We start from the raw sequence: 14,698 nt of genomic DNA on the forward strand, positions 1-14,698 counted from the left end.
AGAGTTGTGATTCTTTTACAACTTGCTTAAACCATTCAAGACCGCCAAGCTTATCTGGGGGAATTTACAAGTGCTGTTTGCATGTGGGAAGCGGGTTTTTCCTTAATGATGGGGGGAAAGGGGGAAAAGCACTTTCCTCTTGCCTGTGAAACAGTATCCAGATGTCCGCTGGAGTGCTGTGGGTGTTAGGGGTCTAGATTGGGAGGAGAATTACTTTGACTAGTCTTTGCAAGTGTTTTTCGATCATAGTGTCTGTCAGACCGACTTTGCAAATGACTTTTAGAGATTATATGTTCTTTGGCTAATTCTCTAGCACGTATTTTCCTTTGTTGGTGGAGAAATCAGTGTAGGTTGCCGTAAGGCAAAACCTCAGGAGAATATTTTTAAAATCTGTTACCTATCCTTATGAGAGAAAAGAAACAACAACACAAAAAAGTTATGTAAGTTTTCTGTGGTAGGTATAAGGAATGTAAACAATTCTGACTTTGGAAACATTAGAAACTTGATTCACAAGCCATGGATAATGCTTTGAATAATCTGTGTGTAATTTCGCATGAGTGTAGACTTTTCTCAGCTAATAAATGTGATGCCGGGTGAGATTTCCACATCGCTCCTACAAAACCCCCGTTTATCTCTCTTCTGTGCCTGTCTGCAGTCAGCCTCCCTCAGGAAGTAAGACTGCACCATGCCTACACGGTGTCAGGACCCCTTTAACTTACAGAAAACTGACCGTGAACGCAATGTTTCACTTTAGAAAACTAAAGACCAAAGATTGGACCGCAAAACTCAAATGTTTGAATTTGCTGCTTTAAAAAAAAATCTGGACACATGTAAAATTTCCCCTTGACCTGTACAAGGATTTCTAAAAAGCTGTAAGTGACTCTCACGGTTATTTTTCTCTGTATTGGGGTGGGGGAGCTGGGAGGATAGGGGAGACTTTAAACATTCACACACAATCAGCTATCGCTGAGCCCCTTCCCACTGTCAATCAAACTCTCTCCAATCTGCACGTAAGAAGCGTCACATAAAACTAATGTACTTTGAAATGTCATCTGTCTATGAAAGCTGCCTACTAGATAGAGTCCAGCCGAACAATCAGGCACTTACCTCTTACACCTCCCGGCGCTCCTCGGGCTATACCTTCCTGGGGGGTTATTTTCTAGCAATTTCCCTCCTTCCTTTGCTGCAGTATAATAAATGACCACGCAGGGAGTAACCCAGAGGTTTCCTGGTGGATTTTCACGGAGGAGGGGGAAGTGGAGCTAACGGAGCAAGTGCTCCTCACCGAACTCAGGAAAAGACAGACGTTGTCAGTTGGGGGGTTCAGAGAAACAGACTTGGTTGGAGTTTGTGCTTCTGGTTGCTTCAGGAAAACATCTCTCTAAAAAGTCCTCCTTCTCTCTTCCCGTTCCTTCCAGCCTCCGATGGTTGTGGTCATTTTTGTACCAAGTGTTATTTCCCCACTTTGCTCACACACAGAACCCAGGCAGACAGCTCCTATTTAGGGGGACAAGAGAGAGTAAGACCCCGGGTTCACATTCCAGAAAGCCTAGAGCCAAAGAAAGCAGGTCTTTTGGCTTTTTCCCTCAGAGCCAAACATACCCTGCTCTGCTTTTGTGGGTAGGAAATCTTGAATTGTGGCTCTTTCTTGGTGTGTGTGTGTGTGTGTGTGTGTGTGTGTGTGTGTATGTATGTGCACATGCATGCCTGTGTTTGTGTGTAGGTAATTATATACTTGAATGGCAGCAATATGCTAGATACAAGGACCCCTCCCCCCTTTATGTAGCTTTAGGCACCAAATAGAGAGAGGCAAGCTTTTCCTGACTTAATCAGCGAATGTCAGACACTTGGCATGGCCTTCACAATGCCAGACTCTCAGAACTAGCCTAGACACAGGCCAGAGAAGGAGCCGTGAAGATGGCCCCGCTGTGAATGACCGGCCCTGCCCCCCGGGAATGCTGGCTTGCAGCGCAGAGACTCGCAAGGTATTTCCTTGGTCTTCAGTGCCGCAGGAGAGGCTGCTTGTGGCTTCTCCCTGCAGTGTCTCAAGATCTCCACACTAGTGTCAGCTGGGCATCTCGCAACGTGATGCTTTCCTTCTTTCACATAAAAATAACTCCCTTCCCCCACATAGTCAGGAAGCTACTGCAAGAATTAATGCCTGCTTTCCACATTTTCCACCAAGTGTTTGTTGCTTATGAACGAACAGACGCAAAAGGCAAATCAGACAGAGGTAATTAGCTAGGCTGTCTGTCTGCTCTGCACCTTTTCCTCCCCAGAGCTGACTCAGGCATGGAGGCGGGGGTGGGGGTGGAGAGGGGCAGCCAGATCAGCACAAGCACAGAAAGAAACCAAGGCCAGGTCCTGCTCTGTGCACAGCAAGGACACAGTGCCCTGACAGGGCCAGGTGTGACCCCACCCACCCGGCTCTTTGTCTCTGCTCAGGTGGCTGCTCCCTGGTGCCAGTTTGTGCAGATAGGCAAAGGACCTATATGGCTGCCCAGTAGCTCAGAAGCAAGCAGTCCCAGGAATGTTGAATCTTCCAGAAACCCAAGGAACGAAGGAATCCCTCCCCCAACAAACACACAAACTTTAAAGTGTGAATGGAGGAAGAGAGAGAGCTAGTAATAATTCATAACTAAAAGTTCAGATAAGCAAGCTTTCCCTATCAGTCTGAAGACGGGTGGGACAGAGGAAGGACGTGGATGTTTTGGAGGAATGGCAAGATGAGATAGTTGAACCTGACAAAATAACCTCTACAAATGCTGTCTGGATTAAGCTAGAGAACCGCAGGGGATTTTCGTGTGCAATGCGGCTGGGTGTGCAGGTCCCTGGGGCCTGCGACGTGCACACATTGCACTTTCTTTTCCCATAGAGACAGGTCAGAGGTCTGGGAGAAGTGTGGACGCCAGGTTGCTTTTCCCTCTCAGATGGGCAAGCCATCAGTGAAGGAATGATTACCTTCACCCACTCTGACCCTAGCCGGTCACAGACTTCCCGAACTTAACGTGTGCTTTGAGACCAAAACATTCGATGGCATACCATTTCAGGTATGTTCATCATAATGCAAAGACAAATTAAAGTTGCCCTCTTATGCTTGTGATAGTAGGAGAGACACAAGAAGAAACACAAGGCTTCGATTTGAGGCACAAACACCCGCATGTGTCCAGGAAGACACAGTTAGCTGGAAGAGCGGGTGTGTCTACACTGCTTTGGGCCTGAGATATAAAGAAGAAACAGTGGAAGAACGAGCAGCAGGGTGAGACGTGTCTGGCCCATGACCCTGCAGCTCGAAATGAAAGCCAGCTAGACTGTTCCAGTCCAGACTCCGTGGAGAAAGCGCAGCACGGGTCTGTCACAGTCACAGCAGGGTCCTGGCTGCTCTCTGCTCTCTCGGGAGTTGGGGTTCAGGGTACACGGCACCTTGTGTGTGGGGAGGGCTCAGACAGTCTGAGTCAGAGCTTCAGTGAGAGCTGCCCTGGTATTGGGCTGTTGGTTGGCTGTTCAATTCTTGTGCGTTTTCTCTAGTGCCAGTGTCAGATGATTTTACGGAGCTTAGAAACTTCAATCTGGGGGCTTTCTCTGAGGAAAATGCAGTGGAACTGTGATGCAGCCCAGGACAAGCCTCTGAGGACAGCTTGTACTCACGGGCACAGCCAGAGCCTCACCAGCCGCACGCTGGACTCTTCCAGGTCTGTGCTGTCATGGCCTGGTGTGTGTTGAATAGAGGGATGGATTAATGTATGTAGCTGGTCGCTGCCCTCTAAGGAACTCGTGAGCCAGGTAGGCAAAGCTATCCCATAATTGTGCCCCCATGTATCCATGATCAGTGGTATATGAAGACTGGGCCAGGTGCTATCTAGAACGCATTTTATCTCACCAACACTTGCCAGTAAAGAGCAGATTCCTGTACTGTAGCTGAACCCTTAGGTCATATCTAGGCCCCCAGGATAAGATACTATTAAGGCTTTTTTTTTTAACCTACAGCAGATTAGGTGGATACTAAGAGGAAGATTGCACTTTTTTTTTTCATTTGCAAAGTCCTTAACTTAAAAGAACCTGAAGAACACTTTGCTAGTTGGGAACCCAGGACTTAGCACAGAGAAGCCTAGAACCCAACATCGATGATATATGTCTCCTTTAAAGAACTTTCTGTGTGTCTGGCTGGGGGCAGTCCCTTTCCTTCCTCTTTTATTTTTATGGGTGCTAGAAATGGTTTCCAATTTCTATTAGCAGTTAACAGAGTCATTTCTTAATAAGAATGCTGGCAGAACCTAAGTCTACCGGACCAAACAATGTTCTCACACCACACAGCGATGTTTGTGCTCTCAAATATTTGCAGATTTCTATCTTGGGTTTTGGTCCTCATCCTCTCAGCCAAAGAACATAAAGTCAGGTCCCCCAAACTTTGCTTTCTTACTTACTAAGTTATTCCTGTACGTCTCTTCCTATGTGTGAAGAAAACAGCTGGAAAAGTTGATCCTTTGTTTTTGAAAGCTCCTACAACTTGGTTACGTGTGTGCTTTCTCTCTCCTGCCCGAATACCAAGCCTAGGAGGGAAGCAATCACCTGAGCTAGCTGCATCTGGCCGCTTGGGGTGGCAGCCAGGTTGCACAGAGGAAGGAATGAGAATTCTGCCTGGCTGCTTTCTATTTTCCACAGCCTGGGGGAAATAAATGATAAAGAGATAATAAACCCTGTCACACAGAGGCATATCACAGACAGAGTTAAGGGTAGAATTAGCTAGAGCAGTAATAATAAGGACTGTGTTGGCATGGAAGTTCTTCCAGTGCCAACAATAGTATGGTACAATGGTGCTTTATTTTTCAGTGCCTTGTTTAGTGCATTTCAAACTTACAATTGGAACCTAAGATCCATGTGAAAGATGAACTGTCAAAGCAATGCCCTCTGAAGGATAGTTGGAAAAAGTCAGTGCCATGATATTGCTATCTGGCCACGACTCCTTAATAGAAGAGTTAAATACGAGGTGACATGAATGGATTCTTGGCAACATAAGTGCTACGATCATCTGATCAAGAAACACTCAGGGTTCCGGTTCCTGACCCGTGTAGACAGAAGAGTGTGTCTCGTGGGAGTGACAGGAGACCTCTCAGACATGGGTCCTGTTCATCCTGGCTCAGGGTCTGGAGTCAGGAGTTAGAACCTAGTGATAGACAGGAACGGGGTTCTGAAACACATCAAGTCTGACAGCAAAGCATCTCTGCCATATTGTGGCAACTTCAGCTGTGAGCAGGGAGTTCAAGGAGGGTTGCATGTCACTCCTGCTATGCGCTCCGAGTCTGAAACCTTTCTTCATTTGCTGATCTCTGAAGCTACCCTAGTATCCATTAGCCTATGTGACATCCCAAGAAGCCTTATTCTGCAGACTTTCTATGACTTCCAGTCCATTCTATCACTTTGCACCTCTATGCCAGGCTATTGAACCATCTCCCAGCACCTTCCGCTGCTCTGGTTATGACTCAGTTGGCTGTGACTGTATGGGGTGGCAATGTGTCCTGTGATCAAGGCTTAGTGATGTCTGTGCCCCGTGACTGCAAGTTAGACTTTTGGGATCTGCGTGACCTTGGTGGAGGTCAAGAAAAATCTCTAATTGCTTCTTTACATCCACTTTATTCCCTAAAAGATGTAGGTGCATGCATAAACATATATACACACATATGTACGCATTTGTAATATAAGTAAAAAGTAAATTAGAAACTAAAAGTAAGTTTCATGGGGGATCATTTGATTGAATCATCTACTTGGAAAAGTGTGATGTAATTATATAAACCACAACTGGATATATTTGCACCCACAGAAGCTGACTCTTGTTGGGTTTTTAAAGCCAAATGGAAGGCTTTTGTTGTTATTTAGGTGATTGGCTTGGCTGGTTGGTGAGACTGGGGTTTGGATTCAGAGACTTATGCTTGCGAGTTAGGAACTGGAACTCTTGTCATCTGACCCTTGTCCCTAGTCCTTTTTGCTTTGGTTATTTCGGTGTATGTGTATATGCACATACTGGTGCACTTGGACTCAGGGCCTGGGTGCTGTCCCTGAGCTTTTATGTTCAAGGCTCATGCTCTACCATTTGAGCTACAGCTCCACCTCTGGCTTTGGGTGTTTAATTGGAGATAAGAGTTTCATAAATTTTACTACTGTTCAGGCTGGTTTCGAACTGTGACCCTCAAATCTCAGCCTCTTGTGTAGCTTGGATTACAGGTGTGAACCTCCAGTTCCTGGAAATGCTTTTTTTCAGCCAGTCTTGGGCTTTTGCCCAGTTTTTCCAAAGCTGTGATTCTCTTCCTTACCACCTCCTATGTAGTTGGGAACATAGGCACACACTGCCATGTCTGTTTTATTAAATGAGATGGAGTCTTGCTAACATTTGGCCCACACTGGCCTTGAACAGTGATCCTTCCAATCTCTGCCTCCCTGGTATCTAGGATTACCATGCTCAGCCTGATGTAGTTTTTAAATATGCTTTATATTTGAGTCTTAGCATTGAATCTAAGGGGCTGACAGTATAGCTCTGTGATAACACCCCAGCATAGAAGCTCCAGATCTTTAGTTAAAACCCTCGTTCCACAACTAAAGAGAAGAATCTAGTTAGGCATGCGTTATAGTTTATCATTCTTTTAAATGATCATGTCCATTCTCCTCCACGGGTCCTCTTATTTCAGTTCAGTTTTTGCATCGCTGCGTGTTGAGTTGTCTTCTTTGGTTTTGCTTAGGTCTGACTCCGGTGAGGGGCTCCTTTGGGAGGCGTCTGAGGGCTCCCCATTCCTGGAGCAGTGCCTCTTCTCACGTAGCTGCATTTCACAATAGCCTGTTTACTACTCTTCTCCCTCTGCAGGGAGGCAAACTCTGACGTGGAGATTTTACTTGATTCTTCCTTACCCTCCCAGCACCAGGCCCGGGCAGCCCTAGGGCAATGTTTACTGAGTCCTTGTGCACTGGCTGAAAGGCAGACTTTTTGTTATAATTACCTCTTCCCATGCCCAAAGCTCTCCAATCCACCTCCTCTTGCAAGCATAGCTCAGACCATTTTTTATCTGAAGTGTTTTGAAAATACATATAACTGAAAACCAGTGACTGTGGTGTTTTCTCCCTTGGTAAATATTGCAGACTAATGGGTTGGCTATTAGGGGGGCTATTAAGGAGAGAGACATCTTTTATAAGAAATGGTCCAGTTCCCTACAATAGAGTAGTTGTACCAATCTTATATAGGAAGAAGAAGAAGAAAAAGAAGAAGAAGAAAAAAGAAACATGCAGGGTATTTTGGAAAGAAGAAAACGAAGATACTAGAAATAAAACAGAAGACACAGACATTGCCAGCAGCGTAGTGCCTGGAAGCCAGGGCTGGAATTTGGATCCTGGAAGAGAGCACCAGAAAGAAGGGAACGGAAGAATTAGCTGCGATGCTAGGGTGTAAAGGGGGTCATTTGATCTGTAGCATGGAAAATCCAGGAGACAACCAAATGAGTATCATTTTGGTCTCCTTCAAATGCTTTGTTTAGAGACGGACTGTGTTAGCATACCTGTGGCAGTAAAGGTATTTGACTCTCAATGTGTTTCAAATTTTAACTTGCAGAGAATTTTCTAGATTTGCCCATTTTAAAGATGAAACATTATAGGGCTGAAACTCACAAGAGCCACTTTTCTGTGATTATAATCAAATGTATTTTATTCCAACTGGGAGCGGCCCATGCCAGCAAAAGGCATTTCAGAATCTAAGACTGCAGAAGGGTCTGCATATTTAAGCATGAATTTTTATAATTATGGATATTAACTTGTCTAGTCCAATATCCTCGGAATGCTCTTTAAACCATAGAGCACTTTGCTTAGCTTTTAGTATCTTTCTCTAGAGCACTTTGCTTAGCTTTCAGTATCTGAGGAAAGGGCCTAGCTTTCTAGACTTATGGTTGGTAAAAAGGTGAGTTTAGTGAGTTTTAAAATCAAGTCTCTTTATTATTTTGGACACCTAGGTTCTGACCTTAAGTCATCTCCACTTCCGCTCATGCTAAAGGCTCAATCTGCAGGAAGCGGGCGGCCTTACATTTATTCAGGAAGTAGGAAGGGAGATGACATAATCCCTGATCTCAAGGAGATGCCAGGCTTCTGCTAGGAGGAAGTGTGGCTAGAAATGGGGTTGGAGAAGTGGGAAATAAATATTCCAAGCGTGAGAAGAGCTCTGGTACTGCATGGATGTGTGAACCTCACAGAGGCTGGGGGAATGTGGAAGAGAGGCAGAGCAGACCCCGCATGACGATTCAGAAAGGTATCGGGGCATTCGAGATGAAGCTTAGAGGGCAAAGTGGCTTCAGGAGTCAAGTTGGGAAAGAGACGCAACAGAAGCAAGACAGCCACAGCACCCAGGCGTGCCAGCCCCAGGGCGGCGTGCAGAGCCTGCCATGTGCCCAGGGTTAAGCTTGCTGCGGGGAAGGCCCAGGGCAGGGGTGACGGCTGACAATGTGAGTGCTGCGGTGCTGCCTTTCCCCACGCGAGCAGCTTTGCCATGAGCAGCTGTGGAAGGGAAGCAGAGTACAGAGGTTCTGTGACTCATTTACCATGGCAGAGGCTTTTGGTAGCAACGTCATTGGGTTCAGAGAGCCGTCCCCCTTAGTATAGATCAGGGGCAGGTGCTCAAGCGTAGGCCGGTGGGGAGGAACGTTTACCCATCAGTTTGGTGGGCAGTGAAGGGTCCTTTGGGCCGTGACCACCAAGTGATGGCAAGGAAGGGCAATAGGAGAGGCTGAACCAGAGGAAAGAAGCTCTGGCCCAATGCCAGCGGCCTCAGTAAAGGTTGAAAAGGGGAAGAGAGGTTTGGACGTGAAATACAGTCGGCAGGGGGAATCTGAGGGTTTGCTCTAGAATGGATGTTGGTAGACAGGCAGAGAGAGCGATGATGCCACCGTCAGGAACCAAAGGCTCAGAGGTGACTGGAGTCGGGAGACTCACAGGAGGTCGATATTGGACAGTTGGGTATTGGGCTAGACGCGTCCTAGGGGATGTTGAAAACATGGCTGGATCTCTGAGGAGGTGGTGTTGGAGCAAACAAACTGAATGATGGGGATCTGGTCAGGAGGGTAAGAAAGAGGGGTTGCTAAGCGAGGATGTGAGGAGCTCAGGACAGGTGAGGCACGAGGTAGAAAATCTGGGGAACAGAGAGAGAATGGACCATCTGAGAAGCAGCTGAAAGGCCAGGCTGCTAACCTGGGTGGTAGGGGTACTGAAGAAATTGATCGATGGCCAACCATGGATGGGAGGTGCAGGGAATTAGCCTGTCTGCAGAGGAGACACAGCCTAACTGAACATCTGCAGAGGAGAACTTGGGACCTGGGTGATTTCATACTCCAGACATAAAGCCAAAGAATGAAGAGAATCTCCTTGGCTGGCAAGGCCGCATCCTTGGGAGCTGGAGGCCAGCTGCTCCTGGCCTGTTGGTGGTAAGAGGTATTCTTCCCCTGCTGCTCTGAGCATAGCTAACCCATGCTCTCTCCTCCCTTGAGGGCGAGTGAATGAGTCAATAGATTGACATCTTCTCTGCGTTCAGACCACATCCTTAGCTTGGAGGGATGGTCACGTGTGCTCCACTAGTCACATAAACTGAGATAATTGTTGGAGACATGATAAAAGATTCTAGCAACTCACCAGACCTAAGAGAGTACCTGCTCAGTGCCAGCACTGTGCTTCAGGTTTCTGAGACAATGGATAAACTACAAGCCCGATCTTGAACGTGTTTCTAATTAAAAAAGAAAAAAGAAAACAAGGAAAGATAATGCTGGGTCCAAATTTGCTAATTACTGCCATGATTAAAGCAAGACTTTTCGAGTTTGTTCCTCCAAAAGATCAGCAACCTTCTGAACACAGACAGAGCTTGACAAAGATATTAATAACCAGGAAGAGAAAAGAAGGGAATGTCTGGCAGGAGGGGGTGTCTGGCTATGGCCTGCCTACTTCAAATCTCTTCTGGTTTTTCAGTACTGTGATTATTCAAAACTTTGACAAAATTTAAAGAGCTCTAGTACAGTACTTTTCTAAAAATTAAAGCCTAATTATTTTAAGTAAATGTCAAACAAAAGCTGAGTGTCATGGAACATGCCTATAATCTCAGCACTCAGGAGATTATGAGTTCTAGTCTAGCCCTGGCTACCTAAGTAAGACTGTCTCAAAGCAACAGATAACTATAAAGAAGATCCAGTGAGTAACACACGTTCAGGAAACTTCTAGATGGGAGAATATAAATATGATAAGAATTCCTGCAAGTCTCTGGACACAGAGGTGAGGTAGAAAAGGAGAAGTAGTTCTGACAAGAAATGGTGGGCATAAGACACACAGAGTCCAGGAAGACAGGCAGACCTTGGTGTGGGACACACAGAGTCCAGGAAGACAGGCAGACCTTGGTGTGGGACACACAGAGTCCAGTAAGACAGGCAGACCTTGGTGTGAGACACATCCCCAGTGCAGATCCTAGGTGTGCAAGCTCCCTGGGAAAGGCACTGCGCCATTCCAAGCTCAGGGCCTGGGTTTCACCGCGCCCTGCAGGCAGGGGCTGCGTCCACTTCTCTGCTCTGGGCACCCCAGGCCTCCTCTTCCCACAGCTCCCTCATGATCCTCCTGGGGCTCTTTCTTGACACAGCTGAGGAAGAAAAGGGGAGTCTGAGGGGTGGGTAGGAGCCCCCATGGATGGGCCAGGTGGCCTGAGAAGGTTATCTGATATCTTAGCTTCTTATCTCTAAAACTCTCATCCATTCCCACCCCAGGGATGATGGGGCAGTCATAGGCAAAGATTTTTGTGGAAGTGTTGGGGAAACCACGCTGAGTTGTGTTTTTTTTTTTTTTAATTCATAGGGAACAGGCATTCCCAAAATGACAAGAAGGAGTCTGACCTTCCCCACCTACTAGACCCTGATTTTCTGTTGCACAGTTTTCACATCTCAAAATCCTGTTTCATACAGAAAGCCTGAACTCCAGAGTCTGGATTGTCCTATTACAAAATCTTTTTTTTTTTTTTTTTGTCAGTCATGGGCCTTGAACTCTGGGCCTTGACACTATCCCTCAGCTCTTCAGCTCAAGGTGAACGTCTACCACTTGAGCCTCAGTGCCACTCCTGGTGGTTTTTTCTGGTGGTTTACTAGAGATAAGAGTCTCATAGACTTTCCTGCCCTGGCTGGCTTTGAACTGTGATCCTCAGATCTCAGCCTCCTGAGTAGCTAGGATTAAAGGTATGAGCCACTGCCGCTTGGCTCTATTACAAAATCTTTAAGCAGTGTTTTCTTTTTTAATCTATAAAAAGGATAAGACCCTCCAACTGATTGAAAAAAAAGAAACTCTGAGATACAAAAGAATCAGTTCACTGGCTTTGCTCTGTGTGTGTGTGTGTATATGGGTGTGTATATGGGTGTGTATGTGTGTGTTTATGTATACTAGGGCTTGAACTCAGGGTCTCTAGCTCTTGTTTGACTTGATTTACTTTGCTCAAGGCTGGCACTCTTACCACCTGAGCCACACCTCCATTTCCAACTTATTACTGGTTAATTGGAGATAAGAAGCCTTAGAAATGGGTCTGAGTTGGCTTCGAACCTTGATTCCCCAGATCTCATCTTCCTAAGTAGCTAGGATTACAGGCCTGAGCCACCAGTGCTAAGCAGCATTTCTGTTGTTAATGCAAAGTCAATCGAAGACTCTTCTTTTGATAGTTTCTTGAGGACCTTTTTTCTTTCCCATGGGAGGAAATATCCTAGAAACATGAGAAAGGCCACTTTCTCTTGTGTGTGGTGAAGAGAGTTGACCAGGAGAATGCTCTGAGGTTGACATGTCAGCCAAGTTCAGGAATCCAGGTGGGTCTAGGAAAAGCACCTACTTCAGTGGAAATCAGACAGGTATGGAGCGATCTTGTACAATAGAAATTGACTGCACACTTCTCAAGCTGGTACAGAGAGGAGACACCTGGCTCTGTGAATCAGAGGAGAGGGAACAGTGTGTAAGCTCTGCTCCCTGAGTCTCCTGGTGGGCGCCTGAGAGCCGAAGTGTATGGTTGCATAGAAACTGATCACTGTAAGGCTCTTCCATTGCACCCTGAGCTGTCCAGGCTGCAGCGTCTCGCCCGTCTGCTCTGTCTTCTGCTGGCCCTCCACTTCACCCTCTCTCTACTCCTTGCCAGGCCCTGGACAGTTGCTGCTGGACACAAAAAGAGTATCCACCTCATGATAGTTTTCCTGGACAGCCAGTATTTGCTTTCCTGTTAGAATCTCCTTATCTATCCTTCCAAACCCGCCCAGGCTCCACGTCCCCAAACCCAGGCAGCATGGCCAGCCCAGCTTCTCCAATCTGTTTATCATCAGCAACCATCCCAGGGGCTGCCTGAAAAGGCACTGGATGCCACAAGCAAGCTCATGGCCCACAACAGACTGTGGGCCCATGACAGCTTTTAAACATCATGGAAATGTGACACACTATCCAATAATTTCCATGAGAGAGAGTCCAGACAGAAAGAGAGTAAGACAGACAGAGAGAGACAGAGAGAATTCCTAAGGTCTCCTAGCACCGAGGAAGGATGGAGAAGAAGAGGTGGCTGCTTCCCAGTAGTGTAAGTCTGCTTGGTAGATTTTATCATTGAACATCTTAAAAGAAACTACAGATATAAATACTTCCTAGAAGCTCTGGGTGCCTAAGGGCTCTGCTTGGTAGGCGAGTGTGGGTGGCTGGTCTAAGGTGAGGACAGAGGGGCCTGCCGCCAGAAGGACTGATTTTTACTTCCTGGGGTAGAGTGCTGCTAGGCCCGCCCACTCAGGGCCTGTGGCCTGCAGGTCTGGTGACGCAGGATGTCCCAGGCAGAGCCCAGTCCTAATCACTCCTCAGAGATCTGGGGTCCTCACCTGAACCTGGGACTCCGCACCCAGTGTCCAGATAAGGCTCCCATCTACTTTCCAGTTTATCAGGGTGAGGCAAAAGGAACAGGAAACCCATGAAGCACAAAAGGGGATGTCTGGAAGGGCTAAGCAGGGTGACTCATTTGACCTCAGGCCTGCTTTTCCTCTACTTCCTGCTCCTTTTCCTTCTCAAGTGCCTTACAGATCTGAAGAAAACTCTTGTGCATGCAACTTCTGGTTCTTAAGATGACTGTACATTGCTTTATAAGATGTAAAAAACAGTAACTTTGTCCTAAGCAGCTGATTCCCATGCATGCCCTACTCTATATGGAACTTCAGCGTGTCCTCAATTTATCTACAAGAACAAAGCTTTTGGTGTTTGTTTGTTGGCTGGTTGATTGAGTTTTTTGAGACAGGGTCCTGTCTCTGCAGCCAAGATGGACTGAAACTCACTACCCTCCTGTCTCAGCCTTTAGAGCACAGGTGACCTGACTCTCACATACAAAGGTATAAAAAACGAAAACGTTGTTCACTGTGCTGAAGATGAAGAATCCTTTCAGTAGTAAGCTATTGTCAATATGTCTTAACATAGCCATTAGGTGTCCATTTCCCAGTGAAGCTCAGCTATGAAAGGAGTCAGAGTTGGATAGCTTTATTTCATGTCATCATCCTTACATTGGAAAAGTTTATCTTCTCTCAATAGTCATAAAGCAGATTTCCAAACTTAACAGATACCTAATCATCTCTGATAATTTTCCAGTTGGTCTATTCCAAGGGTTTATTTCCAATTACCTTCTGCAATTACCCACATCCTAGGCAATTTCTCCCACCAGGATTTAAAGATTTTTTTCTATGTTCAAAGATCAACATCTGTGTGTGTGTGTGTGTGTGTGTGTGTGTGTGTGCGCGTGCGCGCGCGCACACACACCTGTTAGTACCAGGACTTGAGCTCAATGCTTCACAGTCTCATTTGGCTTATTTGCTAAAGGCCAGCACTCTGCAACTTGAGCTATACCTCTACTTCTAGCTTTTTGTAGGTTCAATGGAGATAAGTCTTGAGGACTTTTCTGCCCAGGCTGGATTTGAACTGCCATCCTCAGATATCAGCCTGCTGAGTAGCTAGGATAACAGATGTGAGCTACTCATGCCAGCTCAGAGCAACTTACTTGAAAACCAAGATGGTTCCTAAAACTCCAAACTTTATGTGCCCATTCTTGAGGGACCCTCAGGATTCTGGTGCTGTGTTTCTTTTTTTTTTTTTTTTTGGGGGGGGGTCCGGTTGTGAGGCCTGAACTCTGGGCCTGAGTGCTGTCCCTCAGCTCTTCAGCTCAAGGCTAGCCTTCTACCACTTGAGCCACAGCACCACTTCTGGCTTTTTTCTTTTTTCTTTTTTGCTTATGTGGTGCTGAGGAATCGAACCCAGCGCCTCATGCATGCAAGGCAAGCACTCTACCGCTGAGCCACCTTCCCAGCCCCACTGGTGCTGTGTTTCTGAGCATTAGCAGTTCCACATTGAATGCAAATATTAAAGAGGTGAGTGAACTTCCAGAGTCTGTCCACAGTGCTTGATGGCTCACCGTGGATGGTGCTGGAGGAGAGTTTTAAGTTCATTTCACCCAAACCTCTCATTCCACAGATGAGGAAGACAGAACTAATTGATAGCTAGCGATCCTAAATTACAGCTCTTCTCCATCCAAATAGAGGAGTTAGTAGGCTGCGTAATGCCCCATTACTGTATAGATTCTTTGAGCTGCTGATGCTTTGACCTTCAGCATTTACTGTCTGTGGTTTCCAGACGTTTGTGTTTTCTAACATGGTGTTTCAAT

General features: G+C 46.4%; 1 protein-coding gene across 1 annotated transcript in view; it reads left to right on the forward strand.

Moving 5' to 3' along the window:
* The window catches only part of Kcnj15 (potassium inwardly rectifying channel subfamily J member 15), a 42,344-nt gene that overhangs the window by 352 nt on the left and 27,294 nt on the right, over positions 1-14,698 (forward strand). The gene's annotated exons all lie outside the window — the stretch shown is intronic.

This window comes from Dipodomys spectabilis, unplaced genomic scaffold, assembly GCF_019054845.1.
Source record: "Dipodomys spectabilis isolate Male_0828 unplaced genomic scaffold, ASM1905484v1 ptg000107l, whole genome shotgun sequence".
Lineage (NCBI taxonomy): Eukaryota > Metazoa > Chordata > Mammalia > Rodentia > Heteromyidae > Dipodomys > Dipodomys spectabilis.